Source organism: Physeter macrocephalus, chromosome 20 (assembly GCF_002837175.3).
Source record: "Physeter macrocephalus isolate SW-GA chromosome 20, ASM283717v5, whole genome shotgun sequence".
Classification (NCBI taxonomy): Eukaryota; Metazoa; Chordata; class Mammalia; order Artiodactyla; family Physeteridae; genus Physeter; species Physeter macrocephalus.
Genome location: NC_041233.1, coordinates 105544255 through 105571911, shown reverse-complemented (window position 1 = coordinate 105571911; position 27657 = coordinate 105544255). Strand labels below are relative to the sequence as shown.

At 38.0% G+C, this 27657-nt stretch overlaps 1 long non-coding RNA gene across 2 annotated transcripts in view; it reads left to right on the top strand.

The window, feature by feature from the left end:
- Window positions 1-29: 29 nt before the first annotated feature.
- The window catches only part of LOC102986684 (uncharacterized), a 32829-nt gene continuing 5201 nt past the window's right edge, over window positions 30-27657 (top strand). Inside the window, exons 1-3 of one of the 2 annotated variants that reach the window (XR_447331.2) lie at window positions 30-130; window positions 16352-16513; window positions 22708-22794. This is a non-coding gene — a long non-coding RNA (uncharacterized lncRNA). The remainder of the gene's footprint in view (window positions 131-16351; window positions 16514-22707; window positions 22795-27657) is intronic. The other variant, XR_447330.3, reaches the window with a different exon arrangement.

Below are 27657 nucleotides of genomic sequence, written 5' to 3'. Positions count from 1 at the left end.
AGGCTCAGCGGCCATGGCTCACGGGCCCAGCCGCTCCGCGGCATGTGGGATCTTCCCGGACCGGGGCACGAACCCGTGTCTCCTGCATCGGTAGGCAGACTCTCAACCACTGCGCCACCAGGGAAGCCCTGTAAGTTCTTATTTTGAATCAAAGTAAAATGATAATAGATAGATGATACATAAATACATAGAAATAGATAGATATATAGATACATAGACAAAACCCTCATCAAACACTTGCATGAATTCACATAGTTGCTATGTCTTTATTTCTTCCTTGACTTGGATTTCCAGATATAGAGAGCCAATTTTATTTATTATTTTTTACTTTTATTGTTTTTACTGTTCAACCTTATCATCATTGAGGGTTTAGGATTACCTGTTTAAATTTTGTTATTAGCCGTTGATTCTGGGTCAGTTTATCACCTCTCTATCATGTCATCTGAATTTTTACCGACAACAAAAGGACTCCTTCCTTTGTAGGAATGTTAGAAAATTGAAGGGAAGCAAATCCTTTCTAAGCCCAATACACTGCCCAGGGTTTTCAACACTTCTGCATATCATCTACCCTGCCACTCACAGCACCCAGTGAGAACCCAATTAATGCTGTTGATTGACTGCTTCCTATCTAGTTCGAAAATGGGGGGAAAATTAAACATGCTTTTGGTACATTTCCAAGCTTCAGTATTTTAACATCTCAAAGGAGCTAAATGTGGTTCAAAATGGTGTAAGCCATTTTGATTATGTTGCCAGAAGAGTCTGAGAACAACAAACTTATTTAGAGAAAGTAGGAGAAGCGGCTTTGAAGTCAAATTACCTGGTGTTTCTCTCTCAACACTTTGACCCAAATTTAAGGCATTAAATCTAATTTAAAAATGTGATTCCACATGGAAAGCACCAAATATATTCACGTGTAACAAAAGCAGGGGTTAGGCTGAAGGACACACCATTCTTTGGTCAAAACATGATAGTTAATTATAAAATGTACATGAACAAAAAATATATAAAATGGTAAAGTTTTAAAATAGGACATTTTGAGGTCAATACATTACTTTTGTACTCTTCAACAAACGCAATCAATTTTGAAACTCCTTGCGTATTAGATAATAAAAAATATGCTTTTTCAACAATTGTAAAATACCAGGCTTTGGCTATGCTTCTTGAAAATAATGATAATAATAGAAAAAGGAAAAAACTGCAGCTCATATGACTATCAATACTATATATAAATATTTTATTCCATTTTTTCCCCTATATGTTAACATTTTCTTTCTCTATTCACATTTAAAACTGCAAGTACTCAGGAAATATGTTTCTATTATTTTTACAAAGTTTGATTTTCCCCTGTCTTCAGAACTTAAAAGATTTTCTATAGTTTCTAATGATCTTCATTCTTCTAATTAAAATTTGCCATAATATGACTACAACATATAGGTTGTATTTATTTATACAAGTGGTTTAAAGATTCACATCTAAATGGTCAAATTAATGAATATTTAGACATAGTTTGCATGACATATTTAGCTATAACAGTAGTAAGAGATACGACAAAATATGGAGGAATTATAGCTCCATATGATATAATTTCTGTCATCTTCCTTGTTTGAAACAATCTAAACTTGAAAGTACATGGCTTTACCAAAAAGAGTGCATTAGATCAGTAATCTGGCTTTAGCTTGAGAATAGCTAAACAGATGAATTCTCTTTAATTCAATGAAATTAATTTGTGTATGCAGACATAGAGAATGCATGTTTCTAGCAAGTTACTAATCTTTGCCCACAAAGAGCTACTAACATTTCTCTGATGATTGATCAGTCGATTATAGATGTTTTGGGGCCATTTCCTTCCAATTCTCTTGCCCCTTTTCTTCTTGGTTCTTTTCAGTTCAGTTCCCATCCATCCTCCAGACTCTAATGAAGTGGAATTATAACCCTAGACCAAAATAGCTTTGAGAACTGGATTCTGTTGACTGAAATAAAGGCACACAACGTGAGAGCTGTGAGTTTCAGTTTTATTGGGGGGTCTAACTGAGGACTATAGACTGGGAGACAGACTCTCAGGTAGCCCTGAGGAACTCTTCCAAAGAGGTGGGGGAGGTCAGTATATATGTGATTTTGGAGAAGGGCTATGTGCAATCAAACCTACATCTTGGTAGAAGGCTGCTGTCAGTCAAGAGGAATAGATATTTTAGTTAATGACTTCAGTGCTTTCCTAAATATGGGAAGATGCAAGAAATCGAGTTCATAAAATTTTCTCCTGATTATATCTATCTGAAGTCCTGATCTGCCAGAGCACAGTGCCTCATTCCTGATCTCCACCCTGAACTCCTTTCAAGGTCAGCTCAGCAATGGCAGTGGCTAATGATTCAATCCTTGCAGAGCTGGATGGAGAGTACATTCTTTTGTTGGCAAGGCCCAACCCATAGTTCATTTTCTGACACTGTGCCAAAAACCGCTTTCTTCAGCTACTGAAATTAACATTCCAAGAGTAACAGACATTGCTAAATATTTTATCAACATTCCTAGAACTGTGTTTGCAGTCCTTTGAAGCCATGCATGAGCATTAGCTCCTCCAAGGAAATGAAATTGCTTGCCCCCACCATCAATTGCCACTTTCAATCAGCTTTGCCTCCCGTTTCCACAACTAATCTTCTCATTAATACCTAGACTGCCTTGCAACTCAAAGGATGGTAGCCTTGGCATCACCTGGGAGTTTGTGAGAAATTCAGAACCACTGAATCAGAATCTGCATTTTGTTTTCTTTTCTTTCTTTCTTTTTCTCTTTCTTTCTCTCTTTCTTATAAATTTATTTATTTATTTAATTTTGGCTGCGTTGGGTCTTCGTTGCTGCGCGCGGGCTTTCTCTAGTTGCGGTGAGCAGAGGCTACTCTTTGTTGTGGTGCACAGGCTTCTCATTGAGGTGGCTTCTCTTGCTGCAGAGCACGGGCTCTAGGCACACGGGCCTCAGTAGTTGTGCCACGTGGGCTCAGTAGTTGTGGCTCGTGGGCTCTAGAGCACAGGCTCAGTACTTGGGGCGCACGGGCTTAGTCGCTCCGTGGCATGTGGGATATTCCCAGACCAGGGCTTGAACCCTTGTCCCCTGCATTGGCAGGCGGATTTTTTTTTTTTTTTCTCTGTACGCGGGCCTCTCACTGCTGTGGCCTCTCCCGCTCAGTAGTTGTGGCTCGTGGGCTCTAGAGCACAGGCTCAGTACTTGGGGCGCACGGGCTTAGTCGCTCCGTGGCATGTGGGATATTCCCAGACCAGGGCTTGAACCCTTGTCCCCCCCTGCATTGGCAGGCGGATTTTTTTTTTTTCTCTGTACGCGGGCCTCTCACTGCTGTGGCCTCTCCCGTTGCACGCGCAGGCTCAGCGGCCATGGCTCACGGGCCCAGCCGCTCCGCGGCATGTGGGATCCTCCCGGACCGGGGCACGAACCCGTGTCCCCTGCATCGGCATGTGGACTCTCAACCACTGCACCACCAGGGAAGCCCTGGCAGGCGGATTCTCAACCACTGCGTCACCAGGCGAGTCCAGAATCTGCATTTTAGTAAGGTCCATAAATTCATGTGCAAATGGAAGATTGGGAAGCACTGATCGAGATGCATCCACTATCCTAAATAGTAAAGAGATGCTGTTTCCAATCCTTAGCTCTCTTTCTAGTGCTCATAAAGGTCTTGTCTAGACTTATGTGAATGATTTTCTGTTTAAATGATCTCTTTTCACATCTTAATTCCTGTCAAACCCCTCCCTTATCTGGGCAGGGCAAAGAAGTACAGTTACACACCCCCATAACCACAGAGAGACCCCTCAGTACCAAGTGCCTACTGCAAGGATATCACCCTCACAAGATTAAAAGATTTTTCAGAATTTCTTTAAAGATCGAAAAAAAAAAGATTTTATCTGTCTCCCCATTTTGACCCTCATAAGTTTTCACTTAACTAAAATAGATGAAATTCGCTGTTAAACATTTTAATATGAAGTTTTTCTGCAAATATTACAACAATTTAACCATTCTATGTCATCTTTGTGAGAGAGATCATTAGCTTTATCCTAGCTTACAGATCTGGAGTGGACTATAAATGGATTTGATGGTATCATAAATTAGCTTTTCCAACCTAGAATTATTTTTCTGTCCTAAAGTCTGCAGGAATTATAAAGCTTGAGGAAAAGAATCGTTGGTAGTTTCAGAAGCTCTGACAAACAATTAAGTAGAGAATAATTTAGTGCAAAGTTTAGTTCCTGGACAGACTCACTGCTGACTCTGATTTTAAAAAAAGAACAGTGTTGCCAAGACAAAAATGCTACTTCTATTCTATACGAGTGCCTTTCATTTGAACTTAAACATAAAAACTAGTAATATTCAGAATGATGAATTGGGTTACATAATTAGTGTTAGGTGGACTCTAAACTATGGAAAGGTGGATTCTAAACTATGGAAAATTTCTCTAACTTTCTTGGCTTTAACTAAAAATAGTTTAAATGGATGAGAATTTTCATATGTATATATTACTACTTAGTGCAGCTCTGACACTGATTGCATTCAATATTCCACCTGATTAAAACAATTTTTCCTCATTTCTCCTCTAACTATATAACCTTCTTGAAAAATTTGCTCACTTCTCCTCTTAGGAGCCTTTAAAATGCTTTGAATTTATCACGGTTATATGCCCAGGGAGGTTCATTGCAAGAAACCTTGAAGTTCCAGGGGAGCAAAACTTGTCACCCCAAAATATCTCTTTGGCATGCGGATCGTTCTGAGCTGAAAACAGTCAATGCCCAAAAGACTCAGGAAGAAACTTTGACCTACCCCTTAGTTGCCTAAAGAATGTAGCTAGAGGATTTGTTCCAGGAAGAGAACTATGATCACAGATCACTAGAGTACGAACTAGGCGTGTAGACAGGGAGGAACCTAGCAAAGTCTGTTTGTTAAAATTCCTCTCTGGGTCCCATTGTTTCTTCCTGGCCCAGCAAACATTTATTCACCCAACACTCGCTGCTTTTCCATCTTCATGTCAATTGCCTTCCTCCCCTTTGAAGACCCAAACCACTACTCCCAACATCCTCTTTTGTTTTTAGCTAAAGGCAGTATTTAAGGTGAGGGTTTTGGCCATTTTTGCGAGTTACTCAGTTTTCCTGGGTCTCTCCCATGTATACAGGTTGATAAACTTTTGTGTGATTTTTTTCTTTTTAAAGAGAGAATTGGTCACTGTACTTATCACCAGCCGTACAACAGAAGTAGCCCATGACACCACCTTCAAGAAAAAACAAAAATCCAGTTTAAATATTCTAATTTCATAATACTGATGTTCTCCTTTCCTAAAGCTCAGTTAGGGGCCCCAGAGAAAAGCTGGTAATGGATTTTTTTCCTGCTAATCTAGCTCATGTCAATTTAATTTTTAGACCAGCCAGAAGAACCTAGAAGGGTGGAGGAAAAGAACTTCCTCCCAGACAAAGTAATCTATATGTCTATAAATAAGGAAGTGATTAAATTTTCAAAATTGTACACTCATATAATGGAATATTTTGCAAGGAAAAAAATGGGAGATAAAATATGACTGCTGATTTGAAAAGTTATCAAGGTATATTGCTAACTTTTAAAACAAAAAGGAAAGTTGCAGAGAGAAATGTGTAACAATTTCATTTATGTTAAAACTGCGTGTACCCATAGACAGAGTAACATAAAGATAGATTGATATCTATAGCGACAGATAAATTAAAAGATGGATAGATAGGTAGGAAGGTAGGTAAGTAGGATGGTCGGTAGATAGATATGGAAACAGAGATGGAGGTATCTTTGGGAAGTTTTGAAAAGGAAACGACAGACACTGATAACAAATGTTGTTTATAAGAAGTTCAAATGAAATGTGGGAAATGAGACTTTTACTTTCTTCTAAACACCTTTTCACAGTGTTTGAATTTTCCAATTTTTTCATGAATGTTTATGATACTTTTAAAAAATTGTATTTCTATAGTGTATAGCATTTACTTTGCATCCCAAATGTTCTGCCTATCTCATTTCTTAGATATTTGTATTTACTCAGTCATTAATTCTCAAATGCAGACATATTAACTATATATACTCATTGCCCTTTGTCTGAAACAGCTTTCTACTTTGATTCTGCCTTTCTTCTCTTTTTTGAACTTTAAAGTTTACCTCTCCCAGGAAAGAAAATGATTAAAAAGATTTAGGCAATCATTCCCATCTCTTGAGCATGGCTTAAAGCATATTCTCTCTTAAGCCAGAGACCAATTAACTGCATTTTTAACTTAGATACTTGAATTAAATGCTTCCAACATGAGACACAGAACTTGAAATAAGGATGGTTTCTCTAACAACCATAAATGCATGTTAAAGATTCAACAATTAGAAGAACTGTCCTGGAAGAATCATGTTATAGGAAAGAATAGAACTAATTAGGAATGTAAATATAATTCAGAATACATGCTCTCTAGAGAAATGGTCCTCCACTTTACCAATTAATAACAGAGCATACAAGACAATGAATGAATACTTCATCTTCCTGGATGCTTCAGGACTATCATTCAACTTTTAAAATCTTACTCTTTCAAGTAAATCAGTCTTTACTAATGTGCCGAGGATTGGAAGGTTCCTTGCAACATACACTCCCCACTAGAAATTCCCTCTTTATGAGTCACCTTATTACCGGCATGTCACACCAATCCCAACCACTCAGCCATGATTATAGCTTTAATAGAGTCGCCTGCTTCAATGTTACCTGTCTCCTATTGTGATTGCTTCACTTAAATTCCATTTGTTTAGCATTTACCACTGTTTCACATAGAAGTGAATAAATGCCCCCAACCATGTAAAGGTAATGAGAGCAGTTAAACGATCAGCTGAACTTCATTTATTCAACAAGCGCTTGTTGCATATTTACTGTGTACATTGTGTTATATGTTAATGGAAGGCTATAAAATAATTCCATTTACTCATCATTACAATGAGGCCATTGAACTGGATGATCTCTAAGGTGAACTGCGGGTCTAATACTCTATGATTCTGAATGTAAATTTCTAAATGAGAGAACAAAGTCTCTTTCCTTGATTTAATCTTACGGATGAGGAAATAAAAAATTTGTATGTAAACTATTAAAAATATGAACAAATAATTCAGAGATGGGCTAATAAAATCTAAAGTAATTTGAGAGGGATCAGTGAAGAATGCTTTTTAGACTAGGTGAATCTTTAGCTGTACCGTGAAGGGTGTGATGAGTGGAAATTAAATTTGAATGAATTCCAAGTTGAGACTGAGGGTACTAGAAGTTCACTCTCGTCCCTTCCACGCTCAGAAAAGAAACCACTTACAGGGAGAAGGAGAAGGTAGAATAAAAAGGTAGAATAATTTTGACTTATAATCAGTGATAGAAGAAGCAACAGCTTACACAATCTAAGGGTGGAGTTTTGATTCCATGAATGCTGAGAAATGGAATAATGCGTCTGGTGCATGGGGGAAAACTGGGATTTCAGAGAAAGAACCTAGGAGAAAAAGGTGATGGTGAGGAAGAAAAGAAAGGAGGTTTGTAAGAAAGCTAGAGCGTGCCCAGGGGAACACCTAAGCACCTAAACTTTAAAGCGCTATGCTTTGTAGGGTGATGGTCAGCAAGAGATCTTAGAGAAACACTCATTTTTCCACCCCACCCCCGACTCAACTTTGCATAATTGAGATTTATAAAAGATGACTAGTTAAGAGTTGCCTGAAATTCTTTGTCCCTAATGTATTTACTTGGTAAGGAGCCAGATATGGGTGTAGGGAATGGTAGCCAGGAAAATAACTGGTTCAGCATGGCTAATAAAGAGCCAAAAGGGGAGGTGTAGTCAAAAAGGGGAGGGTATAAAAAGCACTCAATCTGATATCCCCTCTAAGAGCACTTAGGGCTGCCCTACATGGGCCTAAATCCAACAACAGAAACAGATCCAGCGACGTAGTAAGCCTCATTTTTAAAAATCTATAACATTTTTCAAAAAAACCCACTAAATTTGTTGACCCATTTTCAAGACTTTTTCTCCAATAATTGTTCATAAAGCTTTAGAAGCTGACACAAACTAACTGAAACATGCTCAATTCAATAAAATCCTATTCTATATTACCACTTAACTGAAAACTTGAGTGAGGTAGACTCTCTTCCTTACATGATTAAACAGACGTTTTTTCTGCTTACTGAATGAAGGCTGTCAAAAGGTACAAATTTCCACTTATAAGATAAATAAGTACTAGGGATGTAATGTACAACATGATAAATATAATTAGTTCTACAGTATGTTATATATGAAAAATTTTAAGAGAATAAATCATAAGAGTTTTTATCACACAAAAAATTATTTTTTTCTATGTCTTTAATTTTTACCTATATGAGGTGTTGGATATTCACTAAACTTGTGATATTCATTTCATGATGTGTATAAGTGAAATCATTATGCTGTACACCTTAAACTTATACAGTGCCATATGTCAATTATATCTCAATAAAACTGGAAGAAAAAAAATGAGACACATTTTCTCTGCTTATCCAGAAGCAACTCAGAATTGAACATGCAAAAAGTGGAGTTTTCAACCAAATGCAGTTTTCTTTTGTGTTAAACCTTCTAGAGATTTATCCTCCAAGCTTCATTTGTTCACATGGCTGCCTGGAGAAATGATTTTTAAGGAGTTTTTCTGGTCAGGTTACCGAATACAGTTAGTAAACTAGGAATGTGACATAGCTGATATGATCTATTAGTTGAGTAGTTTTCTAAAGATCACGTTATAGAACAACTAAAGTTCACGGAAAATTATGACCAGGGCTATAGTGTGGCTACAGGTTGAGGACATGGTTTGGGCCACAAAAAAACTTAAGATATTAGACAAATTGTGAATTTTGAGATTTCTTAGAATCACACCACAATAGAATTGGAAAGAAACATACAGATTTTCTAATTCAAACCCTTGTATTACTAAGACAGATGTGGACACAGTTGGATTGTTCTGTGAGTGAAAATGCCTCCCCTTTAATATTGATCTTAAAATTACATTTGATATATCTGTCTCACCAAATGAGTAGGACTTATTATGGCAAAAACACAGAACAGAAAACCAGAGTATTTCTTCTAAACAGCCACAATGGGTATAATTTTTCCATGTCTGCTAACCTAGCAAGCATGTGACACTGTTCTGAGCTAAGTTAAGGCTGGTTATTTATTTTTGGTCTCGGCAATTCCCAGGGAAACTCATATAGCAAGCATGATTTGAAAATGTTTCCTTCAGCTGTGTAATTCAGTCAACCTGAACTCTTAAAAGACTCTCAAGACCTTAAGAATAGGTTGATGTAATTCCCTCCTAGTCAAGATTTTAAGTTGAAGAACTCCTTGATACAGTCCATTTATACCTGTTCATTGTCCCTTAATTGTAACAGACTTAGGTGAAGTTGGTTTGGCAGATTATAAAGCTACTGCAAGACAGAATACTGTGATGTTTTCTGCTGAATATAACCCGAGAATATATTTCCTAAGATTCTAATATGGAGCAGTGACTCCATGTATATGCATATATGTGTGCGTGTGTGCGTGTGTGTGTGTGTGTGTGTGTATATATATGACATTTATATGTCTGTTATACAGACATATTTTCCTTTATACTATCACTAGGTGACAAAATCTCAGCATTTTAAAATCTTTCCTATGATTAAGTAACAATTTTGAATTGTCAAAGTAAAATACTATTGTATCTTATGATAAATGTTGTCTAAATATCTGATCTTTAAACTGCCTACAGTTTCACAAATGCTTTTAAACATGTTCAGGTTCCTACCCACACACATTATGATCTGATAAAATATGCTTATTAAAATCATAATTTATTCTTATAGTCATTCATCCAACACACTAGAGCATTACTCTATGGTGAGCACTGGTCTAGGCTCTGAGCATGCAGCTGTGGAACAAAGAGGCATTTTGCTCAGATAGACCTAAACATCACAAGCAGCACAAATGAGTACAAAAACACACTATCAGAAGGTGATGAGTATTACGGAGAAAAGTACAGTGAGTGGAAAGGGGAACAGAAGATGCTGGGGTATATAATATTATTTAGGGTGGGCAACCAAGATCCCAATGAAAGGATAACACTGGACCAAAAACGAATGCAGTGAGCGAGTAGACATGTGGGAGAAGCGGGTTCCAGGAAGGGGACCAGCAGGTGCAGAAACCCAGAAGCAGAAGTGTGCTGGATGTGTTCACAGGAGCAAGGAGGACGGTGGCCGGAACAGAGGGGCGGAGGAGCACAAGGTGAAGGCAGGAAGGTGCGGACGTGGAGCAAATCCCTTAAGGCCTCAGATGTTTTGAGAGACTTTGATTTACATCCTAGCTGAGTCAGGAAGCCACTGGAAGGTCAGAGCAGAGCAGTGATATGGTCAGACTTCTGTTTTAGCAAAATTACTCTGACTACTGTGCCCTGGAGAGACTGTTGGGACATAGGCTGGAAGCAGGAGAGACCAGTTCGGACACCAAAGAACATTATCATGTGCACCATTTTTATGAAGAAAGGAAGGATGGGAGGGAGAGGGGAAAAAAGAAAGAACAGGAATTCAAGAACCTTCGGATCCTTAAAAAATAAGTAAGATGTGAAAATACTGCCATGAAAACGGAGTGAATTTTGATCATTTAAATTTAGAAATTAGTACTAACACGAGACACAGAAGTTAAAGGTTAATATCTTCACAGAAAGACTAAGCAAAGCAACTGAGGTTGAGAAACCTAAGGGCTCCCGGGGCAGTCCAGTGGTGAGGACTTCGCACACTCACCGCGTGGCCTGGGTTCATCCGTGGTTGGGGAACTAAGATCCTGCAAGCCGCGTGGTGTGCCCAAATTAAAAAAGAAAAAAAAGGTTGAGAACCCAATTGCTGAGACATCCATTAAAAGGATCCCCAAATGCAGATTTTAAAAAAACTGAATAAACAAATGGGACAATAGTAAGCAATGGTATAATGGTTAAAAGCTTCGGCTTCATAGTCATAGGAATGTGAATTTTAATCTGTAGCACTTGCCTATTATCTGTGAGACTCTTGATGAGTACCTTTACATTTTTGAGCTTCAGTTTCTTCATCTGCTAATGCTGATAATACTAGTATTAAATTCATAGGGTCGTTAAAAAGATTAAATAAAATAATTGATTAAAAACACTGAGCAGGGACTTCCCTGGTGGCACAGTGGTTAAGAATCCGCCTGCCAATGCAGGAGACATGGGTTCTACCCTGGTCTGGGAAGATCCCACATGCCGTGGAGCAACTAAGCCCGTGCACCACAACTACGGAGCCTGCGCTCTAGAGCCCGCGATCCACAACTACTGAGCCCGTGCGCCTAGAGCCCGTGCTCCGCAACAAGAGAAGCCACCGCAATGAGAAGCCCGCGCACCCCGACAAAGAGTAGCCCCCACTCACCGCAACTAGAGAAAGCCCGCACACAGCAACGAAGACCCAATGCAGCCCCAAAGAAGTAAATAAATAAATAAATAAATTCATAAGAAAAAAATAACACTGAGCAGAGTATCTGTTAAGTTTCGAGTGTTTGATAATAATTAGTAGTTCTCAGCTACAATTTGGTTTGTTATGAAATCTACCAATTATTTAAAGGTGAAAGAAACTTTATTTGGGGGAATTACACAGGATCAAGATACCTCATATATATTACATGTTCTTGAAGTAAGCAACTACCTTAGAGATTCAAATCTTTGTCAGCAAAGTTGCCCAAGGGTTGACAAATCTAGGGAGGAATACCTTATGAAATCAATCTTTACTTAACTAACTCAACAGTTAACTAACATTCTTTATTTATTCTGTTAAACACCCCTGCCATAGCCCACTGAAATTGTGTGGCTGGTCATTATACTCCACTATCATGGTGAAATTCTTTTTTTAATATATTTTATTTTATTTGTTTCATTTTTTTGGCTGCACTGTGGTGCATGCAGGATCTTAGTTCCCCAACCAGGGATCGAACCCGTGCCCCCTGCAGTGGAAGCTTGGAGTCCTAACCACTGGACCGCCAGGGAATTCCCTCATGGTGCAATTCTGCTCCCATTAGTTAAGTTGTATGCTTAGCAAGTGCTACTCATATTTTTCCTAAATTTATTTATGCCAGGCTTACTTATTATTACAAGTAGATATTTTAATTAGCTGCTTAATAAATAAGTGGTAAAATTTGAGTGCAAAAGGGAAGAGTTGCTATTTCTATAAAAACTAATAAAAATTCACTTAAAGGCTTTTGAACACAAACCGCTAAAATATGCTGTTGATTGTACATGAGCGAGACAACTGAAGTAGACTGGCATGGAGGAGAAAGTTCATTAGAATTCTGCATCCATATTGCTATGTAATTGTCATTAAGCTCTAATTCATCCTAAAGAAGCCATAATTCTAAAATTACAAAGATGCATTATGACTGTGATTTATGAAAAAAAAAAGAAATTGGTTCCCCAATCTGTGAAAATTAAATAGATAATAAATTAAAAACCAAACAGATAGATGGATAAAATATCAAAGTATATAAGACCATATTCTATGACTCCCATTTGCTAACTTTTTCAAATAACCAGTTTGCAAGAAGACTTACTTGAAACAGATAAGAGGGCCTCTCCAAATGCATTTAAATGGCCGTGGAGAAGCAAAATGGGCCAGCTGCTCAACACCAGAAGCATTTACTCCTAGACAGTGAGCTGTACAAGACATTCCATAGCAACCACTCAGGTAACCTTCACATTCTTTGCCTGGGCTGTGACTCACGATAAAAAGGCAGGTAAAAATAGGATGGGAGAGCCATTTCTCTAATAGAGGTAAGGTCTCTTTGGTTCTAAGGGAGAGGCTGGGGAGCCTATCTCTCCCTCTTTCCAAGAAAGTTGGTCACATAATAAAAGATATGGAAACTACAAAGACATTTAGGCAGATTTTTAAATTGCAATATCAATCAACTATATAAGAGCTGATAATTTTGTAAGCTCTGGTGTTTGCTTGCACGTTATCATCTACCAAGAGTCCTGGGATGAGTAGAAAAAATATGTTTTACTCATGTTAATAGTGTCAGATAAACTGCTTAAGGAGAAGAGACCTGTTAAATACAGTCCTTATATTTACCAGGCTCCTATCTAGCCATCAATAAAGACTCGTGCTCAGTAGCGCTTAAATGACTCACCTCATCTAGTTTTATTTAATTTGGGCCCTCTATACACACTCCCAAAACTGAACTGAAGCAGGGGAGAAATGTTGTAAATGGACCCACCAACCTATTACACAACAAACAGATTGTGGAGGAAACTCTGAAAGATTATGTGTAAATTTTTTGAGGCTGTGTTATTATAATATTGTTTGAACAGACTATCATATTTCACAGCACAAGCTTGGATGTGAAATATATTGGAGTTTTGATTGCATGTATGGAAATGAGTAAAAATAAAATATTAAACAGGTCCATTCTGCAAATAACATGGACATTTTAATGGATTAGATGGGATTTTTGGTCATGTGAACAAAAACACTCCTGTTCTTTAATCTGCTTCCTATAATGCTATTATACTTTTGTTAGGATTACCTTAATCCTTGTCAGCTCAAGTCTATTGAGTTTTATTTTGGGTCAGCAGAGCATTGTTTCATTTCTTTCTAATCTTAAAACATTATTTATTCATTCAATTAGTATATTAATGGGCTGGTAAAGGGCTAAACCAGGTCCACCAATCAAAGACACATATTTGTCCGTTCAGTGATATAGATTAAGAATTATGGCAATTCCTTCCTGGCTGACCTTCCTTCAGTTCCTTTTCCCCTGCCATACCATCTGCTGTCAGATTCTTCTCCTAAAAAGAGAGCTCTAATCTGGTCATCCTCTGCTTAAAACTTGCAATGGCTACCTGCTCTCCCCAGCCTACTCTCAAGTACTTACCCTGACCCCACGGACCCAGTCCCTATTATCAAGAGGTCGTGCCTCATTTTCTATTTCTCCATGCACAATCCCCTAGACTCCAGCAAAGCTGTTTGGTTCATGCAGTTCATGTTCTCTAAACTTGTTCAATATCTCTCTCTTCTCCTCTGTGTCTGCACATTCCAATTTTAGACCCTGCTCCAACCCCACATCTTTCAAGGTTTGAATTTCAGTAGCATTTCACTTATATGTTCAAAAGAGAAATAATTGCTTTCTACCTTATACTGAACATCTTGTGCATATGCTTTGCCCTTCCTACTAGAATGTGACATTCTTCAGAGCAGGATTAACACTAATTTCTCTCTTTAACTTTCCTAATAATCGTCATAGTTTCTATGTTTAGTAAGGACTCAGTAAATATTCATGAATAAGGTAGCAAGGATTCATTTAAAATGTGAAAGAAGTTTAGATCAGACAAAAAGCTAATGCTAATTGTATATAACTGAGTCAAAGATTTAAATGTGAAAGGGGGCTAAAAGATGATTTTGGTCTGTTCTTTCGAATTTACAAATGACAAAAATATGACAGAATATTAAGAGATTCGTTTACAATCCGATATCACACAACCCAGGTGAGATGAAATTTTGGATAGCTTCAAAATGTAACCACTCTTATGTCATTTTAAGTCATTCCCACACTTATATCCCTGACCAAGTCGCCAGCTCAAACGACCTTATTGCTGAGTCATAAACTCACCGTTCTACCATAATCAGCCCTCCTTTTCCCCTTCTCATTCACCTAACCTAACCAAGGACCTGCTTGTTTTGCTTCTTTTATTTGGACCTACATGCAGACCTATGATATGATGATGTAGAAAAGAATAAGTGTTTGTAATCAGGTAGATCTGGTTCTTATTCACTGCCCTGTCACTTCCTGGAGCCATCATTTGAAGCATATAGCTTCTCTAACCTTTGGCTTGCTTGTCTGAAAATTTGGGATTTCAGAAAGATATTAATAGCTAATATGATCGAGGCCTTGCTAAGTATCTACTGTTCTAAATGCTTCATACATTATCTTAAGTCTTGGAACAACTCTATGAGGAAGATACTATTATTATCCCTGCACATATAGATGAGTTAGATACTATAATTATCCTCGCATTATAGGTGAATTAATAGAGGCACAAAGAGGTTAATTGACGCCCAGAGTCACTCAATTACTGGGGAGTGGAGCCAGAATTGAAACTCTGCTCTGTGGCTTCAGAGCTCATACCCAAAATGATTACAGTGAGAATTATTTGCAAAGGTCAAAATGTTCGTTACCAAGGGTGTTTCTCAGGACTCTAGTTGAATGCTGTTAACATAAGGATGCCATGTGTTACTTTAACTCTGTTACAAAAACTCCCTTGGTTGTAGGATTTAAGGAACAAATGTCACATTCTAGACCATGATCACTCCCCACCTGATGAGTGTAAGAGTCTTTAGCCAACTTTTCTTTTAATGTTGCAACTTCTTAAATTCTGGCCACTGTCTCAAATTTCATAAAAATCAACGGTACTTGTCCATTTTGCCAAGGGAAAGACTCTCGTTAATGACTGAATAGCCATGGGCACTATCATCCTCAAGTTTTTTGTCACAGTCCTTCCCCCACATGCCTTTCTCACTGCCTTCGAGCAGAGGGAGGACTGACCATCTGGAACCTGTCCGCAGATTGTTCAATTAATTTTGCAAAATGTACTTTCCTGAACTATTTAGTATGTTTCTACAGGTTGTATATTTTGCCTTCTCCATCGAATTTCCTTATTCTATCTTTTATGATAAATATTGTACTTTAAAGAAATTACATTCCTTAAAATTAGCAAAAAAAGAAAGAAAAGTCTTTTATGGACCCATAAACCACGTGTAAAGGTAGAGGCCATCTTTAGAAATCAACAGGGAGAGAACAAAACTACCGAAGATACACATTTGCTGACATTTTGTGTTGTGTTTTCCCACAAACACTGGTTGAATATTTTTTAAAACAAAAGCTAGTGGGGGCGATGACAGGTCCAAACACTTTTATTGGACTAGAGGTGCCACAGTTTTATTATGTAAGCCCTGTAACAACTGGATGTAATGTTGTTGGTTCTGGATTGTTGGTACATTATGAAAGTGTTTTTATAGACTTGAATTTTCCAGAAAGATTATAAAGGCCAAAAGATGCTATCTCTAAGCACCCTATTTGTCCTTTTGTCTATAAATTTGCCTTTCATCCATAAAAGAGGCTTGTGTTTGGAGTCCAGAGGACCCGATAACCATAAAACACTGTGAATCTATGACCCAGAGAGGTAGATGGATGGGACAGATCAGTGAATGATGTGAACAGCAGGCAAGGCATCTCCGTATGGACTGAAATGTATCATAAATGAAAGTGATCATTCTCTTCTCTTCCCACCCCCTTCTGCCAGGTAACCTCCTAACACGCAGGCTACACACTTCTGGTTGTGCTTGTGTATTCCTAATATCAGCTGACATTTCCCAGCCCCTGGAATCTACATGAGATTGCCTCAAGCCCCATCCCAAACACTGGAGATAACCAAGGCCTCCACAAAAGTTCTGTGAATTTGAGGGTAAGAGGGGAATTTGAACAAGGTGACAAGAAGGGCATCTTCAAGTTCACTTCATTTCTCTCAAAGCCCCCTTTCTGTCTCATTTCTTGGTTACCAGATTTGGTTACTTTGTTATTTGCTATCCTCAAAACCCCTGATTTCTTTCTCTTCTGCTCTTAATCGACAGAACCTTTTTTTTCCAAAAGTGTTCACAAACACCTCTATGTCTTAGCTGTCACAAGGCTGAGCACATTTCCTGGTGGTTGAATAAGTTCTATTCAATACAAATAAATTAAAGAGGAATAAGCAAATTGCTTTAACATTGTGAATGCTCATTAAAACTCGGAAACGCAGACTTGTTCCCTTAGAAATACAATTCCATCAACAGGTTACTGAAATTTTTCAACGCTGAGTGTCTGCTATGTGTAGAAGTGTTATATTGATGTTGTTCCATAGGGTTTCATGTTCCCACTGTTTTGCTCCTTTATTCTGCATTCCATTAAGATTATTATTCAAAAATTTTAACACAAACCTTCTCCCTCTTTCTCTGATGGGCACCAGACCAAAGTTGATTGTCTGGTTCACTGCAATAGAAATGAAATGAAATATTAATCAGAGTGCAAAACAGGAGTGGAAAGATTCCTACTGCTTTGTAGATCAGAAACAGGAGTCAGGAAGCTCCTGGAAGAGATCAGGTTATTTTTTTACTCTCTTTATAGAGAGAGCAATTTACACAACATGTTGAATCTTGTTGTCAGAGTAAAGCGGCACTGAAGTCAACGGCCTGACCTTGAAGAAGACCATGCTCTTGAACACTACAGATGTAGCACAATGGCAAAAACTACAGGCTGTGGGACCAGAAAGCTGGTTCAGCAACACCTATTACTAGTTATAAGATCTTGGTGACATTATCAACCCCTCAAAGCCCCAGTTTCCCCATTTGAGTATCTTTTATACTCTCCTAAATACTTTGGTCAGTTTCTTGGAGCAGAGCTGAGTGCACAGTTCTGGTGGCAGTAAGCTGTTAACAGGATGTTTAATGAACTAATAAGCCCAGTTCCATCAGCAACATATCCAGTACTGCAATGTCATGGAGAGCAGCACCTGGGCTGTTTTTGTTGTGATAATGTTAGTCGCTAGTAAGTGCTAGAAACGGTACAGTACAGGGCACGATGGACACTGACTAATTTGAAATGATCTGACATACTTAATAATAAACTGTTTACAATAGTAGAAAATCTAAAATGCAACTATTGCACGCCAATATTATTTTTTCTCATATGGGAATAAAATTAATTCTTCATGAAAACTGAAAGTATCTAACCGAGAGTGACAGATATCTATATTGTTGTACAGGTGTACTGTTGTTTGCCAAGCAGGTATAAGTTAGCATTTGTGAATCAGAACAATGTCTTTCTTCTCTTTGTTACTGGTGGAAAATAAATTTTGTGAGATTTCCCCGATGCCATTTATGGCATTCTATGTGTCTGACATGAATTTTTTGAATATTGCAATAGTGTTTAGAAGTGATATTAATGGAAGAGAATTTAGAAAAAGTTCATAGGAATTAGAGATGTAGGACAATGATCCTTGTTTTTCTTGGTTTTCCCCGTAGTGTTTTTCATAACTAACTGAAATTCTTTTCATTTAAGCTGCATTGTGTAGGTTTCACTAGAAAAATTTTAGATTTATCAAAGAGGAATTGTGAGTGATCTTTAACAATTTTATAAATTTAATTTGGAAGTTTTATTAAGCTAATTAAGGTACATTATAATGTACATTTTTTTGTTCAGAAGAGATTTTTATTTATATGCATTTTTAATAATCATGGGTTGATTAGCATTTTAGTATGACAGGTAGATAAGACCTTCAACTTGCTGACCTAGCTTTTGCTTTTCCTATGTTAATTTATGAATAATTTACATTTGGCCCATGGGCATTTGACAGTACACAGTGACATGGATATCTTGATAAGCTGCTAATTAACAATTTTATCAGCAACCTCTCCCCAGTACATAGCAGACATGACTTAGGAACTTTGCGCTTTTAACTATGCCTAATACAGTGCTTTATGAGGTGGGTAAAGAAAAGCAAATTAAGGAATCGTTAGTTTCTATAAACTACTTGATGACTATTTTGAAAGTCAATTCAAGTACTTTTCACTGAAAACTAATACCCCCTTCTCTTATAAAAGGCATCTATTCATTATTTTCTATGCTATGTATGTGGGCTATGTAACTTAACTGCTCATGATCTCAAGTGGTCTGAAAAGTTATCCGTTAGACAATTTTCTTACAATAGAAAAATGAATAAAAACGTACATACAAAAGAAAATGCAACTCAACTATGAACCTCTATAGAAAGTACTTGTAATAAAATAAATAGAAGTTTTTCTTTAAAATAAAATATGGTTTCTATTACCCAATTCGAAAATATTTTTAAAATTGAGGAAACCCAGTCATAGGAACAGGCACTATCATACTCTTCTAATGAAGTGGGCAGCAGTACTATTCTTTGGAGAGTAATTGGGTATTATGTAGTAATCACTCCAAAATTGTGCATATTTTTTGACATAGTAGTTACACAATTAGGAAATATGGTCTAAGAAAATAATCCTAAATTCAGAAAATGCTTCATGAAAAAAGATGTTTATCAAAGCATTATTTACAATAGAAAAGACTCAAAACAGTTTTCATCAGAAAGAAAATGATTACTTATGATATTACCGTACAATGGAATGTTATGGACTCATAAAAAGTATAATAATGTAGAAAATTACTTTAAATTACATTATATAAAAATATATAGTATAAAACTCTACTCAATGTTAATAATACTTTTCTTTTGGAAGACTGGATTATGGATCCAATCTTTTTGGATTGGCTTTTTTCTCTTTTCTACTTTTATGTATTTATTGACTATATTTTAAATCACTATGTAATAGTTTTATAATTCAAGAAAAATAAATTACAGGGCTCATTGCAATAATATATTTAGAGACTATGCTATAGACTATTTTAATCACTTTTTTTTTTTTTTTTTTTTTTTTTTTTTTGCGGTACGCGGGCTTCTCACCGCTGTGGCCTCTCCCATTGCGGAGCACAGGCCCCGAACGCGCAGGCCCAACGGCCATGGCTCACGGGCCCAGCCGCCCCGCGGCATGTGGGATCCTCCCGGACCGGGGCACGAACCCGCGTCCCCTGCATCAGCAGGCGGGCTCCCAACCACTAAGCCACCAGGGAAGCCCTACAGACTATTTTATATCCCAGAAAATCATATTACGTTAAACCAAGATAGCAAAATACACCCTCAACTTTTCTCAGAAGTAAGGGGACCATTCAAGATTCTTCATCTAACCCAGTCAAAGGCAGAAGCACCAGCATTTCTGAAAATTCTGACACTGGTTAGAACTCTGTATGTCTAAAGAACTGAAAGATGCCAGTAACCTGTTTGGCTACAGCTTGAAGAGAGAAGAGTAGGTCTAGTAATAGCAGATGGGCTGAATTTACGTACAAGAGCAGATCATACTTGCCCTTGTTCATCCTCAGAACAATGGGAAAAATTTTAAAGATTTTTGAAAAGAAAAATGACAAGACCCAATTTACACTCTGACTAGATCACTGACTTTAATTCTTTCAAAACATGTTTGCATTCTGTTTTTAGTGAATCTAGTTTTTATGCTAAAGTTTTCTTTTTCTTTCTTGATACTGGTAACTTGTATTTTCTTTTTTGCCCATTGGTTTGTCTTGATAGCAGTTTATCACTTTTACTAATTTTTTTAATGAACCAAACTGTGGCTTTGTTAATTTTCCTCTATTGTATATTTATTTTCTATCTTAGTAAATTCTTTGTTTTTTTGGCCACACCACACAGCTTGTGGGATCTTAGTTCCCTGACCAGGGATTGAACACGGGCCTTCCACAGTGAAAGCGCAGAGTCCTAAGCACTGGACTGCCAGGGAAGTCCCTCTATTTTAGTGAATTCTGCTCTTAGCTTATTTGAATGCTTCATTCTACATAATGTAGGTTAGATTTCTTTCCTAGCTTATTGAAATCAAGTCTAGATCATTGTTGTTGTTGTTTTTTTAGTATTTATTTTCTAAAATACGCACTCAAATAGTAAATTTCTTTCTAAACTCTGCATTGGCTACATCTCACAGGTTTATGGGTTATGTATTCAATGGTATTCAGTATAAATGTTATTTAATTTCTAATTTTATTTCTGCTTTTGACCCATGGATTTTTTAGAAACATGGTTTAATATCCAAGAGTGTGGAAAAAAATTCAGTTGTATATTGACATTTGATTTCTATATTCTTGTGTTAAATTCATTCATAGAGTTCTCAATATCTGGTGTAAATTTTTCTATCCTAATACTTCCATTTATTCATTTTATGGAGTCCAATTATCTTGCAAATTTTCAACTATTTCCCACCTTTTCCTTTTTCTTGAATATATTAATCATAGTTATCTTGCCCTTGTCTGCTGATTCTAACATTTGAGTCGTCTATGGGTCTTTTTAGGTCTGTCGATTCTTTCCTTTGGTATATATTAACTGATTCTTTATATTAGTAAACCCAGAAATATTTTTTAAACCAAAATATTGTATATTAAAAAAATTTTGAGTTTGAGAGCTTTTACACATTTTTCTGCTAGACAAATAGAGAGGGGAGCTGGTCACCTTAAAACTGAGCTGAGTAAAGCTTGGGTTTCAGTTTATTAAGACTCAGTCTATTATCTGGTTCATTCCTGTTCTCATGGTAGCTCCCTGCCCCTAAGGTTTTCAACACAGGCCAAGGGAATATTCTCAGACCATCACATCCAACATTGTAAATGCTCTCCAAAAAATATCCTTGCAGATAATCAGCTCACCTTTTCAAGGTTCTCTCCTCTCCTGAACCACAGTCCCTCTAGTACGTGGTGTTTCCACAGTTCTCTGATGCTACTAAAATTGATGCAACTCAAAACCATATGAGAGTGGGCTTCCCTGGTGGCGCAGTGGTTGCGTGTCCGCCTGCCGATGCAGGGGAACCGGGCTCGCGCCCCGGTCTGGGAGGATCCCACATGCCGCGGAGCGGCTGGGCCCGTGAGCCATGGCCGCTGAGCCTGCGTGTCCGGAGCCTGTGCTCCGCAACGGGAGAGGCCGCAACAGAGGGAGGCCCGCATACCACAAAAAAACAAAACAAAACAAAAAAAACCATATGAGATAATAATTCACACCCACTAGGATGGCTATAAACAAAGATACAGACAATAACAAGTGTTGACAAGGATGTAGAGAAGTTTGAATCCTCATTTACTGCGATGAGAATATGAAATGGCACAGCCACTTTGGAATTATTTTGGCAGTTCCTCAAAATGTTAAACAGAGTTACCATATAACCCAACATTTCTATCCTAGGTATATACCCAAAAGAACTAAAAATATATGTCCACACAAAAGTTTGTACATAAATGTTCATAGTGGCATCATCCAAAGTAGCAAAAAGTGGAAACAGCACAGATATTCTTTAACTAATGAATAGATAACATAAATACCCAGATGTTATTTGACAACAAAAAGGAATAAAGTACCAATACATACTACAATATGAATGGACCTTGAAAACATTATGTTAAGTGAAAGAAGTCAGTTACAAAGGACCACATATTGTATGATCCCATATACATAAAATGTTCAGAACAAACAAATCTATAAAGAAAGAATATTAGCCTAGTGACCAGGACTGGGGGAGTGGGGAAGGATGGATTATGGAGTGAATACGAACAGATATGGTGTTTACCTTGAGTGGATAAAAATGCTTCAAACTTAGATTGTGGTGATGCTTGTACAACTCTGTAAATATACTAAAAACCACTGAATTGTAAATTTCAAATGGTTAATTTTATGGTATATCAATTATATAACAATAAAGGTGCTAAAAAATTTACACAAAAATGCGATGGAAATTACACTGAAGTATGAGCACATAATGGTATATTAAAATTACATCAGAATAAAATACTTGAATTATGTATCATCATATTTATTTTAAGTGTATCATCATTTATTTAAATGTACAGTCATGAGCTTGGCAGTTGCTTGCCAATCCAGTTTCTGTATTTATGCCAGTATCATTTAATTTTTAAAGGAACCTAGTAGGACATCATGGAGTCTTTCCACATTTTTCTGCCAGAAATGATGGTAAACAGAGTTAAAGATGGTTTCTTTCACAGTTGACAGAAGATCCTGATCTACTTAGAAAAATCACTGCTGTTATAAGAACATGCTGCCTCAAGCCTAGTGATCTGTGGCTGTAGAAGGTAACCATTCATTCTCATGGCACACTTTTCTGAGAAGTACTTGATATGACTCATTCCTATTTCTGAGTCACAATTTTTCCCAATAAATTCAAATTTTCTATTCCATCCAGTGCTAGCAGTACAGAGATAATGATATAAAGCCCGATAGTGGAAAGTATATAGTATCATTCCTCTTTTGCGTTTTAGAGCTAAAAACGAAGGGTAGGTTTAGATAACTCCAAATCTTCAAATATGTGATAACATTTAAAGCGAAGGAATATGAAACTACATGAAGATAAATACATTACTAATTTCTTGTTTTAAGTATCTATAGGTGGCAGAAATTATATAAAATTGTGTAACCTTCCAAACAACTGTGCATAGGTACAAATGGAGAAACATGAGCTCTGAGAGATCAGTCCTGTTGCCTATGGCTACAGTTAATAAGCAGTGCAAAGACCCTAAATAAAATTAAATATCCCCAGCTCATATCATGTACGTATCTAATATATATGTATATATATATAAAATATATATGCATATATTGTATAACCATATATTGTAGAATATCATGATAAAAGCAATAATGAATGTTTCACATCAGTTTACAATTTTTGAAATTTATTCATCAAGGCTCAAAAATGGTGAGTGGCTTGCTCCCAGTTAACTAATTAGCTAGAGTCAAGACTAGACTCAAATTTAAGACATCTGCTGAAAAGGGATTTAAAAATATGTTAAGGGATTCCTTAACATATAAGGTATAATTCCTTGCCTGTGATGAACACTGAGATTTCTGTTCCAGGTCAAGGGGCTGGCATCTTTTGTTAACTTTTCTTCTTCTCCATCGCTGTCCTGTTTCACTCTAGGTGTTTGAACTGTGAATTGCATTAACAGACATCCACTTTGATTTTCTATCTCTTCCAATTTGCCCCTCTCCTATTCAGAAGCTGATCATTAAAAGCTGTGTGCATATATTCAGGTGAACTGGGAGGCTGAATAATCATGCAATGGGATTAGAACTACAGTTGTTTGGGGAAGGTGATAATAGCCTAACCTGACCAATCAATTTTTTTCATAATCTCCACTGAGCAATGTTATTCAACTCTCTGCTGCACTTAAATGATATTGATTTGGAACAAGCCACAACTGCTTACTTTATCAAAATACTTCCTCTGAATTTACTACTTCCATAATCTAAAAAGAGCCACCTTTCAGAATATGTCTACAGTGATGAACTCTACCAATTTAAAAGGGAGTACAGCAGTGTATCAATGAGAAAAGAATAATAAAATAAATTCAAGGAACAGTTAGGATTTATGGATTTTAGATTCAGGGTCTTTAATATTCTTAGTATGTTGGCTCACTTCTTTCTTCTTCCTGTTCCCAAACTCCCAAGTAACATAAGGATGTATTGTTACCCATACTACAGACTATATTATTATACATCTCTTCTTGAAAAAAGCAGCTTTTTTGTGTCCTGTTACTTTGGCCTGCTTTAATTTTACTCTCTTCCCTTTTTTTTTTTTTTTTGCAGTACGCGGGCCTCTCACTGCTGTGGCCTCTCCCGTTGTGGAGCACAGGCTCCGGACGCGCAGGCTCAGCGGCCACAGCTCACGGGCCCAGCCGCTCCGCGGCATGTGGGATCTTCCCGGACTGGGGCACGAACCCGTGTCCCCTGCATCGGCAGGCAGACTCTCAACCACTGCGCCACCAGGGAAGCCCTCTTCCCTTTCTTTTTAATGTTTTTCACATTTAACTCTTTCAAGAAATGCGGTGCTATAAGTATTGCCAATTTTAATACTCTGTCCTCCTGGACACAAATGGCCAGGGATGGACATGTGACCCAAGCTGGGCCAATTTAAAATTCTCTTTTGAAAGTTTTCTAAATGGAGCTGGCAGAAAAGATTATTTGCTCTCTGGGACTTCCCTGGTGGCGCAGCGGTTGACTCTGCGCTCCCAATGCAGGTGTCCCGGGTTCGAACCCTGGTCAGGGAACTAGATCCCACATGCATACCGCAACTAAGAGTTCGCATGCCACAACTAAGGAGCCGGCGAGCTGCAACTAAGGAGCCTGCCTGCCACAACTAAGGAGCCCACCTGCTGCAACTAAGACCCGGCACAACCAAAAAAAAAAAATTATTTGCTCTCTGATTCTACTGAATTTTGTCTACGCTTCCAGACACTGCTCCTCCCTCAGCCCTTCTGAGTGATGTTGTTTTTCTCCTTCAAATGTAATACCTATAGGCCTTCTGGTGGGGATCCTCTTGCTCCTCCTTGCTCCTTCTAGATGATTTTTCCCTCTTTCCTCCATAAAACCTCCAGGCTTGGAACCTAATGGCATCAGACCACCTACTACCACGCTGAGTTGTAGGCAGCTAGGACTGGCAGCTCACTTCTCTCATTCCTGAAAGATCTTACTTCCTGGCTTCCTGACCTTCTTTCTCATACTATAGATTCATTATTCTTAGTGATTTCAATATCCACATAGATAATCCTCCTAAAACAGGCCACTTGGCACTTTGACCTCCTTTCAAATGCTCTTGTCCTCCTCCCTCTCATTGTCATACCCTAGACTTTGTCAAACTCCTCATAATCTTCATTTCCTGCGTCACATGCTCCCTCCACTACCTCTTATTGTTCTAGAATACTTTCTCTAAAACACAATTCTTCTACCCGACAAGAAACTGCATTTCCTTAAAGGACTCACCTTTTCACTGTCTCTAACTCCTCGTTCTGATTCCCCTTTTTATCCAGATGAAATTATGCGGTCAATCTTTTATAATCAATCCCATACCCACATCTTCAACTCCCTTCCCCTTTTTTCATCTCAGTTCCCTAGCAAAATCAACACTGATCATATCTACCTTTCTGTCTACGCCACCCAGCACAGCTACATGTGAACAATCTACGTCTGTCCCCCCCAAGGTCAAATAGGATGACACTAAAGCACACATACATGCTGACCGCAATCATTTCAAATGTATGACCATTAACGTCAAGTTGTTATTTAAAACAGCCAGGCAATCAAATGACTTCCCCCTTATCCATTCTAACCTGCAATACTTCCCTATTATGCTCACTTTCACCTGACAATTTTGCTTCCTATTTCTCTGGGGTAAAAGAAAAAGAGAGAGAGAGAGAGAGCGAGAGAGCGAGAGAGAGAGAGAGAGGGAGATTTTAAAGAATTGGCTCATGCAATTGTGGGAGCTTGTAGAAGTTCCTAAATCTACAGGCTGGAAATTAAGATCAGAGTTGATGTTGCAGCCTTGAGTCCCAACTTTACAGGCTGGAAACTGGGGCAAGGTTTCTACATTGTAGTATTGAGGCAGTATTGTCTCTTCTTTGGGAAACTTTAGTCTTAGTTCTTTGGGCCTTCAACTGATTGGATGACGTCTCCTATATTATGTAGAGGGATCTGCTTTACTCAAAGTCTGCTGATTTAAATGTTCACTACATCTAAAAAAAAACCCTTCCAGCAACATCTAGACTGGTGTTTCAACAAACAACAGGCCACCACAGCCTAGCCAAGGTGACGTAAAATTAACCACCACACAATGAGAAGGAGAATTTCTCAAGCTCCCATGGCCACATCTAGCCTCCCACTGGCATCAGTGCCTGTATACTCTGTTTCCTTCTGTCACTCTATATCAGGGCGTTTAAACCTCAGCACTACTGACATGTTGGGCCAGATAATACTAACTGTGGGGAAGCTGTGTTCTGTGTTGTAAGATGTTTAGCAGCATCTCCGACCTCTACCCACTAGATTTCAGTAGCACTCCTCAATTGTGACAATCAAAAAATATCTCCAGATATTGCCAAATATTCGCTGGGGTGGGGATGGGGGCAAAATTTCCCTGGGCTGAGAACCGCTGCTATAAATAAACTGTGTGCTCCTACAGTCAAGCCCTCAAGTCTGGCACTACACGTAGCCCTTCTCCTTTATTCAAGGTCACTGCTTCCTTAATTCTTCCCTCTGCACTTCACTGTATCACTGATTTCAGCAGTGTTCCCTCTTTATTGTATCATTCCCAACACTATACAAACATGCTTTTATTCTTCCCCCCAAATATCTTTTAGCCCCACTTTACCCTTTGTCGACTCCCCCAATTTTCTTTCTCATCTCTAGAGTAAAATTAGTTGAAAATGTTTCTATTCATTGTAACAAATCTCTCTTTTCCTATTTTCTACTAAATTCAGTCCAATCAGAGTTTTGTCTCATTGTTCTCATCAACGTCACCAACAACCCCAGCGTTTCTAACTCCAGTCTTACTTGTCTTATATGCAATATTTGACGTAGTCAATCACTTTTTCTCCCTTACTATGCGTTCTTCACTTGGCTTCCAGGACATAACACTCTCCGGGCTTTCACCTGACCTCTTTTGCAGCAACTTTTCAGTCTCAGTTTTGAGTTCTTCCTCCTCATCCTGACTATATACATTTTGAGTTCCAAGATATTCAGACCTTGAACCTCTTCTCCATCACACTCACTTATTTGCTAATCTCATCCTATCTCTAAGCATTAAATACTGGTCTTCCCTGGCAGTCCAGTGGTTAAGGTTCCACGCTTCCACTGCAGGGGGCGTGGATTTGATCCTTGGTCGGGGAGCTAAGATCCTGCAAGCTGCAGGGTGCGGCCAAAAAAAATACATAAATATTATTTGTACACTAATGATGGCTCAGTTTCCTCTTTCTTTTTTTTTTTTAACATCTTTATTGGAGTATAATTGCTTTACAATGCTGTGTTAGTTTCTGCTTTATAACAAAGTGAATCAGTTATACATACACATATGTTCCCGTATCTCTTCCCTCTTGCATCTCCCTCCCTCCCACCCTCCCTATCCCACCCCTCTAGGTGGTCGCAAAGCACTGAGCTGATCTCCCTGT